The following is a 19,344-nucleotide window of genomic DNA, read 5'->3' as shown; positions in this document are numbered from 1 at the left end:
CTTCGGCCGCCGCCAAGCTCGTCGCCGGCGCCACTCCGGCCAGTCCCCGGCCGCGCCACCACCCTCGTTGGATGCGGACGAGCATCCGCGTCCTGTAACTGTGCTCCGCGCGCCGAACGACGCCCTGTAGGTGAATCCCGTGCTGCTCCGCCGCGTCTGGCCTCGCCGGTGGCTAAACGCCGGCGAGTTTGACCCTGTTTTACCCCATGTGGGCCCAGGTTGACCTCCCCTGAGTCACTGACGTGTGGGCCATGCCCCTGTCTAATTAGAATTTGTTTAGTTAACACTAATTATTTTAGTTAACAGGTTGACTCACTGACATGTGGGCCCAGGGCCTAACTAATCTAGTTTAGTGCTAACGAAACACTAACTAACTCTGTTAGTTGGTTGTGACACTGATAGATGGGGCCCACCAGTCAGGTTTGACCTAGGCTGGTGCCTTTGACCCGCTGACGTCACACTGACACTAGGCTGACGCAGTAAATCCTTTTCTAGATTTATTCTTATATAGGAAATTCCAGAAAATAACCAAAACTTCTAAAATTCATAACTTTTAATCTATAACTCCAAATGCAAAGATTTATATATGAAATTTGATCAGAAAAATTCAATATTTCCATCTGTCATGCTTTCATGCATGATAAAACACTTTAACCTTGTTGTTTAGGTGAAACAAGATAATACACTTATAATGCTTAATAACATAAGCTTCCATTTGAATCTTTGATTCAAATGGACCCAATTCAACTTGTTTCACATTGCATTAGGGAGGACACCTCATTTTGCCATGTCATAGCATGCATCATATTGTTACATATTGCCATGTGTTGATTATATTCGGTGGTGTCTTTCGTGGTAGGTTCTGCCTCCAAGGATATCTCCGAGTATCCAACTGAAGGGCAGTACCCTACTACTACTCCATCAGGAAAGCAGCCCCATTGACCATATCGATACAATCCCATGTTCTCGCTTCTGCTCTCACTTACTGCATTAAGACAACAACGTTTCAAACTGCTATGTGCTGCGGTAGTTGAACCCTTATCCTCTGCATGACCTGTTATTGCTACAGTAACTAGATGAAACCCACTAGCATGTGTAGGAGTTGATTGAGCCATGTATGTGTTTCCTACCTTGCTATGCCTGCTATGCTTAGAGTTGTGTCAGGTCTGGTTCATCTGGGTGATGGGCTAGAGTGAAATGATTATGTCGGTAATGTGAGGGATGTGTTGAACAAGTTTTGGTAAAGGTATCGATGAGAGGCCATGTAGGAGTACATGGTGGGTTGTTTCATTGAGGCCGTCCATAAGAACTGAGTTTTGTATGCGTGATTTAAGATTCAGCTACTACCACACATTGGGCCCTGAAATATGACTCCGCTCGACTTATTGACCCCTCTCGTCCTCTGTCCAGGAGTTGCAACTAGTTTCTGGTGTTTGTAGGTTATGTTTTGGCGACCGTGTGTAGCGCTGACCCTAGGGGTGGGCTATGATGCGGTAGATACACTGTGGCCGGGTATGCCGGGCGCCCGTTTGGCGTCTCGGGACCATGTACACATCGTTTGGGGCCGTTGAGGACACCCCGGCCAGATTTCCTTGCGGATGGAACCTGAATAAGCGATAAACCTGGACTACAGACTTGTGCGGTTAGTCAGGTCGTGTTCTACACCCACGTCGGCTTTCGCTTGAAGTCTGCCGAGCACATGTCGTGTGCAGACGCTAAGTGGTGGAAACATGTGTGATGATGTACACCCATGCAGGGTATAAAACTATTCGAATAGCCGCGTCCGCGGTAAAGGACTACTTGGTTGCCTATACAGTTCATAGACAAGTTAATGGTTACTACTAAAAGACTCAAGATAAGTGTGAGTACCGAGGATGGCCCTCTCGTAGGATGACGAGGGAGGATCCCCGGTGGAGTATTGTGTTGGTGATTAGCGGACTCGTGTGTGAAAACTATTTTACTAGTGGTGTCTCGTAGGATAGCTTAGCCAATAGTCTAAGCTGGCTTGCTGCAATAACTCCACCACCATCTTGAGAATGAGCATGTATAGTAGGTTCTGTTGTAAGACTTGATGAGTACCTTTGTACTCATGTTGCTTTAATTACTGTTTTCAGACGACAACACCGCCCATCCAATGGGTTTTATGTAGACCTCGACGTCGATGAGTAACTTGCCACCCAGGTGGTGATCTTGGCCATGGACGGCCCTATGTAGATAGACAGGCTTCGACAAGCCTTCTTTCTTTCTAGTGTCTATACTTAGACTATTTGCTTTCGCATGTGCTTGTATGCTTGTATGACTTGAGTGTCGTGTCATGTGACCCCTACCTGTATGAACATGTTATGTATGGCCTCTGGAGCCTTTAAATAAAGTAGTTGAGTTGTAGAGTTTTGTTGTGATGCCATGTTGTATTTACACATATCGAGCATATTGTGTGTATGATTGAAATGCTTGGTATGTGTGGGATACGACAATCTAGTTGTTTATCCTTGGCAGCCTCTCTTATGGGGAAATGTAGTCTAGTGCTCCTCGAGCCATAGTAGTCCCCTACAGCCCGGTTCACCAGAGTCCTGCTATCCTAGCACTACTGCTCAGGACACTTGATCGGCCGGCATGTGTTTCACTTTGTTCCTATGTCTGTCTCTTTGGGGAAATGTCACGCGGTGACATCCGGAGTCCTTCCTAGCCTGCTACAGCGCGGGTTCCCTGGAGTCCTGTTAGCCCAGTGCTACAGCCCGAATTCACACGCTGTTGACCGACATGCTCGATGTGATTCATGTATGCCTGTCCCCATAGGTCTATGCCGCTTTAGGTTCATGACTAGCCATGTCGGCCCGGGTTCTCGGTCATATGGATGCTAGCGACACTATCATCTACGTGAGCCAAAAGGCGCAAACGGTCCCGGGCCATGGTAAGGCGACACCCATGGGGATACCGTGCGTGAGGCCACAATGTGATATGAGGTGTTACTGGCTAGATCGATGTGACTTGGAATCAGGGTCCTGATAGTGTTGGCATCAGAGCCGGACTGCCTGTAGGTTCGCTGAGCCAAACTGGTCGATGTAGAGTCTAGAAATGCTTTAGTTATATGTAGGGGAATTGATTGTGGGAGGGAACGTAAGGCTCTTTTACTCCTTTACCTTATGCCCTCTGATCCGAGTCATTCTCTTCTCATTCTACGTGGGTTAAGGACTAGCCTCTCTTCTCTCTATCAGGTTCACGTGTTACTAATCCGTAGTAGCTTATAGGATTTTTGTTACAAGCCTTGGTATAGTTTCTACTACTTTTAGTATGTTGTCAATTGAACCAGAACCTTGATATGATGTTGTTGAGTGGTATTGCAAACTGTTGTGGATGTCTCAAATCTTTTTCTGAGCATTTACAGCCGTTATGCTGTCCGATTTCCCCTAGAAAATTCTAATGCCTTTTCATTATTCTGTGCTTTCAGATGGCCACCCGTTCCCAGAACCAAGTGGTTCATCTGACCCGGTGCCTCGATGTACCCGGTCACACGGCCATGTTGGTTCGAGTGATGGTCGAGTCAGGCTATCGGTGGTATCCGGAATATACCATCGAGGAGCAGTTCCGAGACTTCAACAAGAGTCAGTACCTTTGTACCGTTAGGATATATCCCTCTTATCCTAGAGCCACTAAGCCCCTTCACTATTCCTATAGACTTGGGGTCACTATTGAGATGTCTATGCAGGATGCAGCTTACTCAATGATGACTATCATTCGAGCCAGGACTGCCTTGCTTCAGAACACTGATTTCCGTTACATGCCAGCCTCACTTCCTGGAGCACAGGGGTATTATCAGGCTTTGTACTATGACTCTACACATGAGGAGTCACTACTCCGCACCACTGCCGAGATGCTCGAGGATAAGGACCGCGAAAATCGGGCCTTGAGTATGGAGCTTTTCAACTCTCGTGCTGATCACTGGGCCACTTTGACTCGGTTTGCACCTGCGGTGCAAGCAGGATACATGGACCTGAGGGACCTGTACCCTGTAAGGTCTGGGTTGCCAGATTGTATGGAGTGGCATGATGTAGGAGGCATCACCCCTCCTTGTGCTCCCCGTCTGCCACCGTCTGTGGGACCAAGGCCACATCCGAGTCCCTATTGTCCGCAGGTTCCGCAGGACCGTCTGTTCCCAGATGATCATGTTCCACTTCCTGGCTTTGGTGGCGACTTTTATGAGGATTACTATTGATCCGTCTGAGCTAGTAGTAGTTTCACTAGTATTGTAATAGTTGTATTCTCCATAGTCCTGCGTGACCGTGGGATAAGACTTCGTGTATATCACGCTCCGGAGGTGTAGAAAATAATGTATAGGAGCTTGGAATGCCTCCGATGAGATGTAATGTCTTTCACCGTAGTTGTACTCTAGCCTCGGCTTGTACTAAACTATGTACGGTGTGTATGACCAATGGTATATATATGGCGGTTTTTATATTACCATGCCGTGCAAGGAACATCTTAGAATTCCATGTTATCCATTACATTCTGCACTTCCTTGCCAAGTTTGTGCCATCCTTGTATAAACCGTTGTCTTGTTTTTCCTAGGATGGTCAACACCCGCAGCAACCCTGCTGCCCCGGAGCAGGGGGAAGCCAGTGCAACTAGGGGTGAAAATCTGCCTCACCTGCCTTCTCTGGCCGAAGTTATGCTGGAGGCGGAAAGAAACAAGCGTGAGACTAACCGCTTGCTGGAGCGGATTGAGCAGAACACTGCTCGCCATCAGCAAAACGACTTGGTGTCAATCAATGACTTCATCAAGTTGTACCCACCAAAGTTTAATCATTCCGTCGAGCCCCTCAACGCGGATGACTGGCTCCGCAGCATCACCCACAAGCTACATTCTACCGACGTAGCCGAAGCTGATAAGGTTACCTATGCTGCCTATCACCTCGAAGGCCCTGTTAGCCTTTGGTGGGAAAACTTTAAGGCTATGCGCCCGGTCGGCCAAATCACTGCTTGGGCTGAATTCAGTGAGGCTTTCCATGAGCATCACATCCCGGAAGGTCTCATCGATCGTAAGAGGGAAGAGTTCTGCCATTTCACCCAAGGAAGACTGACTGTGGCTGCATATAGTCGTGATTTTGGGAATCTGGCACGATATGCTCCTGAAGAGGTATCCACCGACGCTAAGAAGCAGGCAAGGTTCCGCAAGGGACTTAGCCCCGAGCTTCGCCGCGATCTTCATCTGCACGAGTGCACCTCCTTCCAAAAGTTGGTCAATAAAGCCATCAGTGCTGAGACAGGCTAGTCTAACTATGACGCCTCATGCAAGCACTCTCGTGATTTTGGTTCTTCATCCGGCTCTGGATCTCAGAAGCGCCGGGTGTTGTAAGACTTGCTAAGTACCTTTGTACTCATGTTGCTTTAATTACTGTTTTTAGACGACAACACCGCCCCCTCCGATGGGGTTTATGTAGACCTCGACGTTGATGAGTAACTTGGCACCCAGGTGGTGATCCTGGCCATGGAGGGCCCTGTGTAGATAGACAGACTTCGACAAGCCTTCTTTCTTTGTAGTGTCTGTACATAGACTATTTGCTTCCGCGTGTGCTTGTATGCTTTATCACTTGAGTGTCGGGTCATGTGACCCCTACCTATATGAACATGTTATGTATGGCTCTCTAGAGCCTTCAAATAAAGTACTTGAGTTGTAGAGTTTTGTTGTGATGCCATGTTGTATTTACACATATCGAGCATATTGTGTGTATGATTGAAATGTTTGGTATGTGTGGGATCCGACAATCTAGTTGTCTATCCTTGGCAGCCTCTCTTATGGGGAAATGTAGTCTAGTGCTCCTCGAGCCATAGTAGTCCGCTACAGCCTGGTTCACCGGAGTCCTTCTAGCCCAGCACTACTGCTCAGGACACTTGACTGGCCGGCATGTGTTTCACTTCGTTCCTATGTCTGTCTCTTTGGGGAAATGTCACGCGGTGACATCCGGAGTCCTGCCTAGCCTGCTACAGCCGGGGTTCCCCAGTGTCCTGTTAGACCAGTGCTATAGCCCGGGTTCCCCGGAGTCCTGTTAGCCCAGTGCTACAGCCCGGATTCACAAGCTGTTGACCGACATGCTCGATGTGATTCATGTATGCCTGTCCCCATAGGTCTGTGCTGCTTTGGGTTCATGACTAGCCATGTCGGCCCGGGTTCTCTGTCATATGGATGCTAGCGACACTATCATATACGTGAGCCAAAAGGCGCAAACGGTCTCGGGCCATGGTAAGGCGACACCCATGGGGATACCGTGCGTGATACCGCAATGTGATATGAGGTGTTACCAACCAGATCGATATGACTTGGAATCGGGGTCCTGACATTTGGGCACTTTTTGCTCAGTGCACTCCATGTGTTGTAGAGTTTCCTATGCTCTCTGCAAACTAGCCATATCACCAGCATCTACTAATACTATGTAAAGTTTCTCGATCATTCCTTGTGTAATGTAGTGCAAACAGTGAATGCTTCTTTCTGCAAAGTGGTAAGACCAACTGGACCCACTAATGCAGCAGTTTGCCTTAGACACATTGGCTCCTTTTGTGCAGTTCAACTAAAATCAAAGTCGGAATAAAACCGAGCTTTAATTTTGATATCCCTGTAAGCAACAATATGTATATGGGAAACAATTGCTAAGAAATAACGGTTGGTGACTTGTACTCCCAGAAGAAAAACATCTACTAATCTACCTTATCTTAATGGGAAACAAAGCAGGAGAGTAGCAATTCTCAATTCATTCATATTAACCGAGACATTATCTTAACAATATGCCTTGTCTCCACATGTATAAATAACGACAAAGCAGAAAAGTACCATTCCTAAAACAATGCAACTAATTCATTTTAACAGAGACATTATCTTAACAATACCTTGGTTAAACATGTAGAAAGAACTACAAAGCAGGATAGTACCATTTGTAAAACACTGTAACTGATATATAATAACAAAGACATTATCTGAACAATACATTTCTTAAACGTGTACTCCCGCCGATCCCTAACAAGTGCTGCAATTTTGAACTATGATTCAGTAGTTAATTATGAGGAAAGTCGGTACTGAACATTCAAGACCAAGATTTGAAACAACTCGTGAGGAAGACCTAAAAGAGATCTCAACACATATATGGAAATCCGGTCTCCTTTTGTGCAGTTCCACCAAAATTAAGCGAAGTCAAATGTCGCAATACCAACAAGTTGAATAGATATCCCTGTTTTAACAGAGGCAAAAAAGGAATCAATTACTGGCGACAAGAAGGATGAAACATGCGGCCACAAAAATGGTAATCCCGCCAATCCCTAACTAGTGTTGCAGTTTTGAACTAAGATTCAGTAGTTAATTCTGAGAGTGGAATTGCTTAATTTTACCAGCTGCATTAGATTAACAAAAAGCATAAACAGTTCTAGGGGAGAGTGGGCGCAACAACAACATGTGCTTCCATCTACTTATAAAGGGGGTGATGTAGAGTTTGTTGTAACAAAGCAACAAGCATCATGTATGGGTTTGTCCCATTTTTGTTCACTACTTAATGGGAAAAGACAGCAATACGATAGCTTAAATTCATCATTTATTTAAAACAGTACCAATACAAGTAGCCAGCATCTCAAAGCACACTGCACAATCATGTGTATGAAAGCATGTACTGACCTTTCATGACACGACCAATATAAAATACGAATCAACCAACATGAATAGGAAATGCAAACTCGTTTTGTGCAGTTGCACTGAAATGAAGCAAAGTTGCCGGTGTGACATTTAAGTTTGCTATATCAACAAGTTGAATAGATATCCCTGTTTTAACAGAGGCAAAAAAGGAAACAATTACTCGCCAATAAAGGAGTATGAAACATGCGGCCACAAAAATAAGCATCTACCTTATCTTGATGGAAAACAAAGTATAGGACAGTAGCATTTCTAAAATGGTTGCATTGATTCATATTAACAGAGAAATTCTTTTAAAAAAGTTCAATATTTAATTCTAAGAGTGGCATTGCTTAATTTTACCAGCGGCATTAGATTAAGAAAAAGCATAATCAGTTCCAGGAGAGAGTGGGTGCAACAACACCATGTGTTTCCGTCTACTTATAAAAGGGGTGATGCAGATTTTGTTGTAACAAAGAAACAAGCATCATGTCTGGGTCGGAAGAACTTTTGCTCACTTAATGGTAAAAGACAGCAGTTCAACAGCTTCAATTCAACATTTATCCAAAACAGTACCAGTACAAGTAGCACAACATCTCAAAGAACACTGTAGCATCATGTGGATGAAAGTAAGTACTGACCTTTCTTGACCAAGATTTGAAACAAGTCACGAGGACTTGAAAGAAATCCCAACACATATATGAAAATCCATGATCTCGTTTTGTGCAGTTCCACCAAAATTAAGCAAAGTCGCCGGTGTGACATTCAAGTTGAACTGCACAAAACACTCTTAAAACAAAATTGTTTCGCTTAGCGAAGCAAAATGTCGCAATAGCAACAAGTTGAATAGATATCCCTGTTTTAATAGAGGCAAAAGAGGAATCAATTACTGGCCAATATGTAACACCCCGGATGTAACTTTCCATAATTGTAAGTCCAACTCTTGCCATTTCCGGCTATGTGATATGATGTCTCCTTCGTGGCTGGGTTTTTGTCTTTGTTTTGCATTTTATTCATGTCATGCATCTTATCTCGTGTCATCATGTGCATGTCATCTGCATTCGTGTTCGTCTCATACATCCTATCATTTTTTCCCGTTGTCCGTTTCGCAATCCGACACTCCCACATGCAACTGTTGCACCTCTCAAATCTCGTTTCGTGAGCGGGAGAAAAACATTCTCGGAATGGGACGAGATTTGTCGAGTGGCCTTGGTACATCACCGGTAGGCCGCCTATCAAATTTTGTTCCATTTGGAGGTCGTTTGACGCCCCAACGGTTAACCGGGTAACCGCAAAAGCCTCTCTCTTGTTGCAGCCCATCTAAACCCCCTCCATGCTCTCCTTCGTTGGCTCCCGATCGTGTGGGCGAAAACCGCACCTCATTTGACACTCCTAGCTCCCCTTACCTATAAATATGTGTCCCTCCTTCCAAACCACGGATAAAAACCCTAGTCCACCCTCCTCCGCACTGCCGGACGTGTCCTCCGCCATCGGACACGCCCACGTCGCCGCCCGTGCCCACTCTCGTCGCGCCACCTGGCCTCCAACATCGTACACCGTCGCGGGAGGCCCTTCGAGGACGCGCGCCTTGCCCGCCTTCGGCGCTGAACCCTAGCGCTCGCCGCCCGCACACGCCGCCACCTCCGCGCAAGCTCGCCGTTGCCTCGGCGGAAAACGCCACTACTCGATGCCGCACGCCGCCTCCTCGCCATCCCATTTCCGGCCGGCCCTAGATCCGGGCTTCTCCTCGTCTCCGGCGAGCCCCCGCAGCTCCGGCTGTCGTCCCCCTCATCTCCGACGTGTTCTTCGGCGAGATCCTCCGCCACCTCGAGACCTGCGCCCAGAAACCCTAGCTCCGGAGGTTGAATATATTTCTAAGTACTGAAATTCTTACATCATGTGCCTCTCTTCATCATGTCATATCTCCATGCTCATAACTCTGTTTTGTGCATATGATATGTCAAAATGTTCATGACGTGATGCTCTTCACGTTAGTGTCATTTGCATGCATGTTACTGTCCATATTGTCTTCGTTGAAAAAGTGCTATATGATGTTGTCTGCTGGAATTCAACATAACTTGTTAATTTGTCATTTTCATTGCATTTTTTGCGTGCATCCTATGAGCATGATGTCTACATCTTTTTGGAGCTCCTTCATGCGATCTTTATAGTGGTGAAGGCCTTGTAATTTTGTGAGCTCTGTGGTGACTATCACAAGCTTGCAAAGTAGGCTATGTGATGTTGCTGATTTCAGACACTTATTATTATTGCTAAGTACTTTTCCTATTACATTTTGAAGCTATGTAAACTTGTTGCTTCTAGTAGATCCATGCACATTTTGAGGTACTTAAGTAAGAGTGTTCTGAAGATATGGTTATGGAGTAAACTAGTTTGTCATTAGCATGCTCTACTTTTGCTAAATATTGTTGCTGGCAGATTGTTAACATGAGATTCAGTTTTGCCATGTGTTTTGCTAGTGATCCATGCACTCTATGAGCTTGTTCTTGCCATGCTTAGCTTCATGAATATGTCTACGTACTGCTGGTTACCTTGTTATGCCATGAAATGCATTGTGGTGAGTGACATGATCTTGCAAAGTTGCTATCATGAATCTGTTTCTACCATGTCAAGTTTCTCTTCTATGTCTGAAACTGATCATATCTTTTGCCATGTTTGCATGGGTGCTACCATATTTTCCATGCATCATTCGTTAAAGTTCAGTAAGGGAGTTTTGTTCTATGCCTTTAGTAATAGCATGCCATATATTTTTTGCCATGATATGTTCCTGTACCATGTTGTTTGCTAGGTCTAAACATTGCTACTTGACGCTGTTTTGACATGTGTAGTATTTTCTCGAAGTTTGTGAAGCTGATATCATTTGCCTTTTTGCCATGCTATTTTAGGCATGTTGTATTGAGTTCTAGTAGGAGCTCAGTGTTCATGATTTGTAGAGCTTCATGTGTACTTTAATTCCATGTGCTTTGTTGCTTTGTTGGAGTGCTATAGCATAGTTTCTTAGTGCATCTTAACTGCTATGATGCTGTTAAGCGCATATTTGCATCATTCCAGTTTTGTTTGTCATTTGTAAACCGTGCATCCGTTTCCGGTGATCCTTATATCGATTTCGACCTAAATCGCTCACTCTTTCCAATAGAATACTTGGTTTGCCAAGTTGATGCCTTCCTCACCCTTTCCCTTCCGAAGTTCTCATATGCATTGCACATCATACCTTGCATCCCATGCCATTTATTGCATCATGTTGCTCGTGCATTTCACCGTGATTGATTGTTGTTCCGTTGTTTGTGTTCTTGCTTTGGGTAGAGCTGGGAGACGAGTACGTGAACGAGGAACCTATTGAGTACCCTAACAAGGAGAAAGCGTTCGACAACTCTAAGAACTTTGTAGGCAAGATGACCATTACCCTCGATATCACTTCTATCTTTGCTTGCTAGTTGTTCGTTCTATTGCTATGTCGCGCTACCTACCAATTGTTTATCATGCCTCCCATATTGCCATGTCAAGCCTCTAACCCACCTTCATAGCAAACCGTTGTTTGGCTATGTTACCGCTTTCGCTCAGCCCCTCTTATAGCGTTGCTAGTTGCAGGTGCCTTGCAGGTTGTTCCATGTTGGAACATGAGTATGTTGGGATATCACAATATCTCTTAATTTAATTAATGCATCTATATACATGGCAAAAGATGGAAGGCTTGGCCTTTTGCTCGGTATTTTGTTCCACTCTTGCCGCCTTAGTTTCCGTCATACCGGTGTTATGTTCCTTGATTTTGCGTTCCTTACTCGGTTGGGGTTATGGGACCCCCTTGACAGTTCGCTTTGGAATAGAAATCCTCCTGCAAGGTCCAACCTTGGTTTTAACATTTGCCTAACAACAACCTAAACTTTTTCCTAGTGAGTTGCAAACCCGAGGATCATCTTTATTACCCCCCCCCCCGACCAGTGCTCTTCTGAGTGTTGGTTTGAACTGGGAAGCCTGCGGGGCCACCTCAGGGAATCTCGAGGGTTGGTTTTACTCGTTGCTTCTCCCATCCGGTGTGCCCTGAGAACGAGATATGTGTAGCTCCTATCGGGATTTGTCGGTGCATCGGGTGGTCTTGCTGGTCTTGTTTTTCCTTTGTCGAAATGTCTGGTAACTGGGATTCCGATACTGATGGGGTCTTTCCAGCAGAAGGAATATCCTTCGTTGATCGTGAGAGCTTGTGATGGCCTAAATTGGGACACCCCTGTAGGGTATAAACTTTCGAGAGCCGTGCCCGCGGTTATGTGGAAGATGGGAATTTGTTAATATCCGGTTGTAGAGAACTTGACACTTGACTTAATTAAAATGCATCATCCGGGTGTGTAGCCGTGATGGTCTCTTTTCGGCGGAGTCCGGGAACTGAACACAGTTGGGTTATGTATGAACGTAAGAGTACAGGATCACTTCCTGATCGCTTCTAGTTTACGATCGTTGCGTAGCTTCTCATCTTTCTCTTATATTCGTATGTTAGCCACCATATTTGCTTAGCGCTTGTTGCAACTCCACCTCATTACCATATCCTACCCATAAGCTTAAATAGTCTTGATCTCGCGGGTTTAGAGATTGCTGAGTCTGCATGACTCACATATACTACCAAAACAGTTGCAGGTGCCGCTGATACCAGTGCAGGTGATGCTACGGAACTCAAGTGGGAGTTCACCGAGGACCTTGGACATTACTGCGTGTCTTTTCCTGATGATTAGTAGTGGTGCCCAGTTGGGATGATCGGGGATCTATCAGGCATGCTTATCTTCTTTTCATTTGGATTATCCATAGTCGGACTATGAGTGTACTCTGATGACATATGAATTATTTGAATATTGTGTGATGCGGCGATTGTAAGCCAACTCTATTTATCCCTTTCTTGTTCATTACATGGGATTGTGTGAATATGACCCTTCTTGTGACAAAACCACAATGCGGTTATGCCTCTAAGTCGTGCCTCGACACGTGGGAGATATAGCCGCATCGTGGGCATTACAAGTTGGTAATCAGAGCCATCCCCGACTTAGGAGCACCCTGCTTGATCGAATCGATGACGTTGTTGAGTCTAGAACAAAAATGTTTTGAGTCTTAGGATTATATATATCGGAGAGTAGGATTCTTTTTACTCCTCAGTCACCTTCGTCGCTCTGGTGAGGCCTCCTGACGTAGATGTTTTGACATTCCTCTCCTCAAATTTCATGAAAAAATAGGATCACGTGGGTATCTTGGAATCATTCCGATATTCTTGTGACGAGAACATTGTTCTTGGTGCCTCCTGACATTTAGGGGTTGTGGCAGTGTCCCGGGGAGTTGAGCTCCGAGGTGTTGTCGTCACAATTTTATCGTTCCAGTTCTGGAATACCTGAGTTCGCCGACATCGAAAATCTGTTTTATGCAGCTAGTGGTGATATAACCTCGACGCCACCCAGTACTGGGAGGGAGTTCGGGAGTATTGCCAAAGTTCGTAATATAGATGCTTTTTGAAGGTTGAGGTACACGATTTCTGTAGTTTTCTTGGTTATGTGTTGACGGATGGATACAGTTGGAGCGTAGTGCTTGTTAGTTGTGTGATATATATTGTGCCTCCCTGTATCCCCAACACCAGATTGCATAACCAGAAAGTTTCGGGAGTTTATAGGTGGGAATTCAAGTAGCTCTATTTATTCTTCTGGCAGATACTTGGTTCGTGAGTGGGTAATCCTTACCACTTATTTGTTCCAGCCGTACCTTGGTATTTCAGTCATCAACCTTTTATAGAAGTGTCTTTCTCACCTTAATGGTCGTGTGATGTTAACTTTGGAATTCATTCGTTCATTCTATGTTCGAATGTTTATTGTGAAGACTATATGTTGCAATTTCTATCCGTTTATTCAGCTTGTCTATCTGTCTATCATGGTTCTAACAGATGTCACCCTCTTCAGTATGGCTCCTCCAACGCGTCTGAATCTGCAACACAATGATGGGGAACAGGTGAACCATCCACCTCTTTCTCCGCCTCCAGAGGCATGGCAAGCTATCATGGCAGCCACCAACGCCAACACCCAGATGCTTTTGCATATCTTGCAAGAGCGCAACCAAGGTCAAGGCAACCAAGGCAATCAAGGTCAAGGGCAATTCAACAATCAGCCTCAATCTGATACCCTCAACCAGTTCCTTGCAAATCACTCTATGTCTTTCAACAATTATGTCGAGGCCACGGATGTTGATTATTGGCTCGTGGACATCAGCAAGCATTTTGAATGTAGAAATGTCAGGCCTGAGGAATACATCAAGTTTGCTTCTTTTCAGCTCAAGGACCAAGGAGCCGATTGGTATCAGCAATACAAAGATTCCAGAGGAGGTCGAGTGATTACTTGGGATGACTTCTATAGGGATTTCAAAGCTCATCACATTCCAACAAATGTTGATCAGAGCAGGCATGAGGAATTCCGCAGTCTCAAGCAAGTCAGCATGTTTGTGTATCAATACAACATCCAGTTTCAGAAACTTGCTCACTTCGCAAGGCAGGACGTTCCTGATGAAAAGAGCATGATCTATCACTTCAGAGGTGGCCTCAGAGAACATCTACAGTTAGCTCTCGTGCTTCTTGAGCAAACTAAGTTTGATCAATTATATAACATGGCCCTCAAGCAAGAAGGTGCTCAGCTCAAGTGTGAGGCTTCAAAGAAGAGAATCAGGGAGGCAGTTCAGTCTTCTTCTTCCACACAAGTGGCAGCTAAGCAACAGAAGTTCTGGCTTCCTCCTCCTCCGTTTCGTCAGCCCTACCAGCAGAAGAACAAAGGTGGCCATGGATCTTCCCATCCACTCAATCCAGGCTATCAGAACAAGTCTCATAATCAAGATCCAAAGACAAGTGCTCCTCCTTACAATCACCATCCGCACTCAGAAGTTACTTGCAACAAGTGTCAGCACAAAGGTCACTATGAAAACAAGTGCTTCAACCAAAGGCGCCTTCCTCTTCCTCCTCTTGCGAGATCTTCAAGCAATGAAGTGGTCAATCATAATCCCAAGTCTGCAAGGTTGAACATGATGAACGCAGTTCAAGCAAAGGATTCTTCAGAAGTGATCATGGGTAATCTTCAAGTGATCATGGGAAATTAAATTGAGACACTCTTCTGAGGATGTGATCATCTATGCCGCTCGGGATGAAACCATTTGGTTGTTCTCTCTCAATGAGAAGGTCGAGTTAGACGCTATTTCTCAGATTCCAGTTGTTTGTGATTACGAAGATGTCTTTCCAGAAGAGCTTCCGTGTATGCCTCCTCACTGGCTAGTTGAATTCGTTATTGATCTTGAGTCTGGTACTGAACCCATTTGCAAGCATCCATACAAGCTTGCACCAAAGGAGCTAAAGGAATTGAAGAAACAGCTTGATGAACAAGAGCGTCTATGTCTGATCAGACTGAGTTCATCTCTGTGGGGTTTTGGTGTACTTTTTGTCCAGAAGAAGGATGGCACGGACTGATATTGGCTCGATTACCATCCATTGAATAAGAAGACAATCAGGAACGAGTACCCACTTCCCAACATCAATGAACTATTCGAGCAACTTAAAGGTGAGAAGATGTTCTCCAAGCTTGAACTCCGTATGGGTTATCATTAGATTCGCATTCATGAAGAAAATATTCCCAAGACAGCATTCAGAACAACCTTTGGTTCTTATGAATATACTGTCATGTCTTTCGGCCTTGTCAATGCTCCTCCAACATTCTCTCGTATGATGAACTTCATCTTCAAACCCGACACTAATGAATTCGTCCTGGTGTATCTTGATATCTTGGTGTTCCCCAAGAATAAGAAGGATCATGCCAAACATTTGCGATTGGTGCTCGACAAGCTCAGAGAGTATCAGTTCTATGCGAAGTTTTCCAAATGTGAATTTTAGCTTGATGAAGTTCTTTACCTTGGCCATATCATCTCTACCGAGGGCATTGTTGTTAATCCGGAGAAGGTTTCTACAATTGTGAATTAGGAGCCACCTCGGAATTTCAAGAAGCTCCGCAGTTTCTTGGGCTTGCAAGCTATTGCCGAAGATTCGTTGAGAATTTCTCAAAGATTTCCATGCCTCTTTCCAACCTCCTTCCGAAGCATGTCAAGTATGTCTTGTCAAGTACTCCCAGAAAAAAACATCTACTGATCTACCTTATCTTAATGGGAAACAAAGCAGGAGAGTAGCAATTCTCAATCAGTGTGATTCATTCATATTAACTGAGACATTATCTTAACAATATGCCTTGTCTCAACATGTATAAATAACGACAAAGCAGAAAAGTACCATTCCTAAAACAATGCAACTGATTCATTTTAACAGAGACATTATCTTAACAATACCTTGGTTAAACATGTAGAAAGAACTACAAAGCAGGATAGTACCATTTGTAAAACACTATAACTGATATATAATAACAGAGACATTATCTGAACAATACATTTCTTAAACGTGTACTCCCACCGATCCCTAACAAGTGCTGCAGTTTTGAACTATGATTTAGTAGTTAATTCTGAGGAAAGTCGGTACTGAACTTTCAAGACCAAGATTTGAAACAACTCGTGAGGAAGACCTAAAAGAGATCTCAACACATATATGGAAATCCGGTCTCCTTTTGTGCAGTTCCACCAAAATTAAGCGAAGCAAAATGTCGCAATACCAACAAGTTGAATAGATATCCCTGTTTTAACATAAGAAAAAAAAGGAATCAATTACTGGCCAATAAAGGAGGATGAAATATGCGGCCACAAAAATGGTAATCCCGCCAATCCCTAACAAGTGTTGCAGTTTTGAACTAAGATTCAGTAGTTAACTCTGAGAGTGGAATTGCTTAATTTTACCAGCTGCATTAGATTAACAAAAAGCATAAACAGTTCCAGGGGAGACTGGGCGCAACAACAACATGTGCTTCCATCTACTTATAAAGGGGTGATGCAGAGTTTGTTGTAACAAAGCAACAAGCATCATGTCTGGGTTTGTCCCATTTTGTTCACTACTTAATGGGAAAAGACAGCAATACGATAGCTTCAATTCATCATTTATTTAAAACAGTACCAATACAAGTAGCCAGCATCTCAAAGCACACTGCACAATCATGTGTATGAAGGCCAGTACTGACCTTTCATGACACGACCAAGATAAAATACGAATCAACCAACATGAATAGGAAATGCAAACTCGTTTTGTGCAGTTGCACTGAAATGAAGCAAAGTTGCCGGTGTGACTTTTAAGTTTGGTATATCAACAAGTTGAATAGATATCCCTGTTTTAATAGAGGCAAAAAAGGAAACAATTACTCGCCAATAAAGGAGGATGAAACATGCGGCCACAAAAATAAGCATCTACCTTATCTTGATGGAAAACAAAGTATAGGACAGTAGCATTTCTTAAACGGTTGCATTGATTCATATTAACAAAGAAATTCTTATAAAAAAGGTCAATACTTAATTCTGAGAGTGGCGTTGCTTAATTTTACCAGCGGCATTAAATTTAGAAAAAGCATAAACAGTTCCAGGGGAGAGTGGGTGCAACAACAACATGTGTTTCCGTTTACTTATAAAGTGGGTGATGCAGATTTTGTTGTACAAAGAAACAAGCATCATGTCTGGGTTGGAACAACTTTTGCTCACTTAATGGTAAAAGACAGCAGTTCAACAGCTTCAATTGAACATTTATCCAAAACAGTACCAATACAAGTAGCACAACATCTCAAAGCACACTGTAGCATCATGTGGATGAAAGTAAGTACTGACCTTTCTTGACCAAGATTTGAAACAACTCACGAGGAGGGCTTGAAAGAAATCCCAACACATATATGAAAATCCATGATCTCGTTTTGTGTAGTTCCACCAAAATAAAGCAAAGTCGCCGGTGTGACATTCAAGTTGAACTGCACAAAACACTCTTAAAACAAAAGTGTTTCGCTTAGCGAAGCAAAATGTCGCAATAGCAACAAGTTGAATAGATATCCCTGTTTTAACAAAGGCAAAAGAGGAATCAATTACTGGCCAATATGTAACACTCCGGATGTAACTTTCCATAATTGTAACTCCAACTCTTGCCATTTCCGGCTATGTGATATGATGTTTCCTTCGTGGCTGGGTTTTTGTCTTTGTTTTGCATTTTGTTCATGGCATGCATCTCATCTCGTGTCATCATGTGCATGTCATCTGCATTCGTGTTCGTCTCATACATCCTGTCATTTTTTCCCGTTGTCCGTTTCACAATCCGACACTCCCACATGCACCTGTTGCACCTGTCAAATCTCGTTCCGTGAGCAGGAGAAAAACATTCTCGGAATGGGTCGAGATTTGTCGAGTGGCCTTGGTACATCACCGGTAGGCCGCCTATCAAATTTCATTCCATTTAGAGGTCGTTTGACGCCCCAACGGTTAACCGGGTAACCGCAAAAGCCTCTCTCTTGTTGCAGCCCATCTAAACCCCCTCCATGCTCTCCTTCGTTGGATCACGATCATGTGGGCGAAAACCGCACGTCATTTGACACTCCTAGCTCCCCTTACCTATAAATATGTGTCCCCCCTACCAAACCACGGATAAAAACCCTAGTCCACCCTCCTCCGCACTGCCGGAAGTGTCCGTAGCCATCGGACAAGCCCACGCCGCCACTCGTGCCCACTCCTGTCGCGCCACCTGGCCTCCAACATCGCACACCGCCACGGGAGGCCCTTCGAGCACGCGCGCCTTGCCCACCTTCCGCGCCGAACCCTAGCGCCTGCCGCCCACACTCGCCGCCGCCACCGCGCAAGCTCGCTGCCGCCTCGGCGAACAACGCCACTGCCCGGCAGCGCACGCCGCCTCCTCACCGTCCCATTTCCGGCCGGCCCCAGATCCGGGCTTCCCCTCGTCTTCGGCGAGCCCCCGCAGCTCCGGCCGCTTTCCCCTCTTCTCCGACGTGTTCCCCGCCGAGATCCGCCGCCACCTTTAGACCCGCACCCGGAAACCCTAGCTCTAGATCTTGAATACATTTGTAAGTACTGAAATTCTTACATCATGTGCCTCTCTTCATCATGTCATATCTCCATGCTCATAACTCCGTTTTGCGCATATGATATGTCAAAATGTTCGTCACGTGATGCACTTCACGTTAGTGTCATTTGCATCCATGTTACTGTCCATATTGATGCCCTAATCTTCGTTGAAAAAGTGCTATATGATGTTGTCTGCTGGAATTCAACATAACTTGTTGATTTGTCATTTTCGTTGCATTTTGTGTGTGCATCCTATGAGCATGATGTCTACATGTTTTAGGAGCTCCTTCATTCCATCTTTATAGTGGTGAAGGCCTTGTAATTTTGTGAGATCTGTGGTGACTAGCACAAGCTTGCAAAATAGGCTATGTGATGTTGCTGATTTCAGACACTTATTATTATTGCTAAGTACTTTTCATGTTACATTTTGAAGCTATGTAAACTTGTTGCTTCTAGTAGATCCGTGTACATTTTGAGGTACTTGAGTAAGAGTGTCTTGAACATATGGTTTTGGAGTAAAATAGTTTGTCATTAGCATGCTCTACTTTTGCTAAATATTGTTGCTGGCAGATTGTTAACATGAGATTTAGTTTTGCCATGTGTTTTGCTAGTGATCCATGCACTCTATGAGCTTGTTCTTTCCTTTCTTAGCTTCATGAATATGTCTATGTACTGCTGGTTACCTTGTTATGCCATGA

This window comes from Triticum urartu, chromosome 5 (genome assembly GCF_003073215.2).
Source record: "Triticum urartu cultivar G1812 chromosome 5, Tu2.1, whole genome shotgun sequence".
NCBI lineage: Eukaryota > Viridiplantae > Streptophyta > Magnoliopsida > Poales > Poaceae > Triticum > Triticum urartu.
This window is presented reverse-complemented; position numbering follows the sequence as displayed.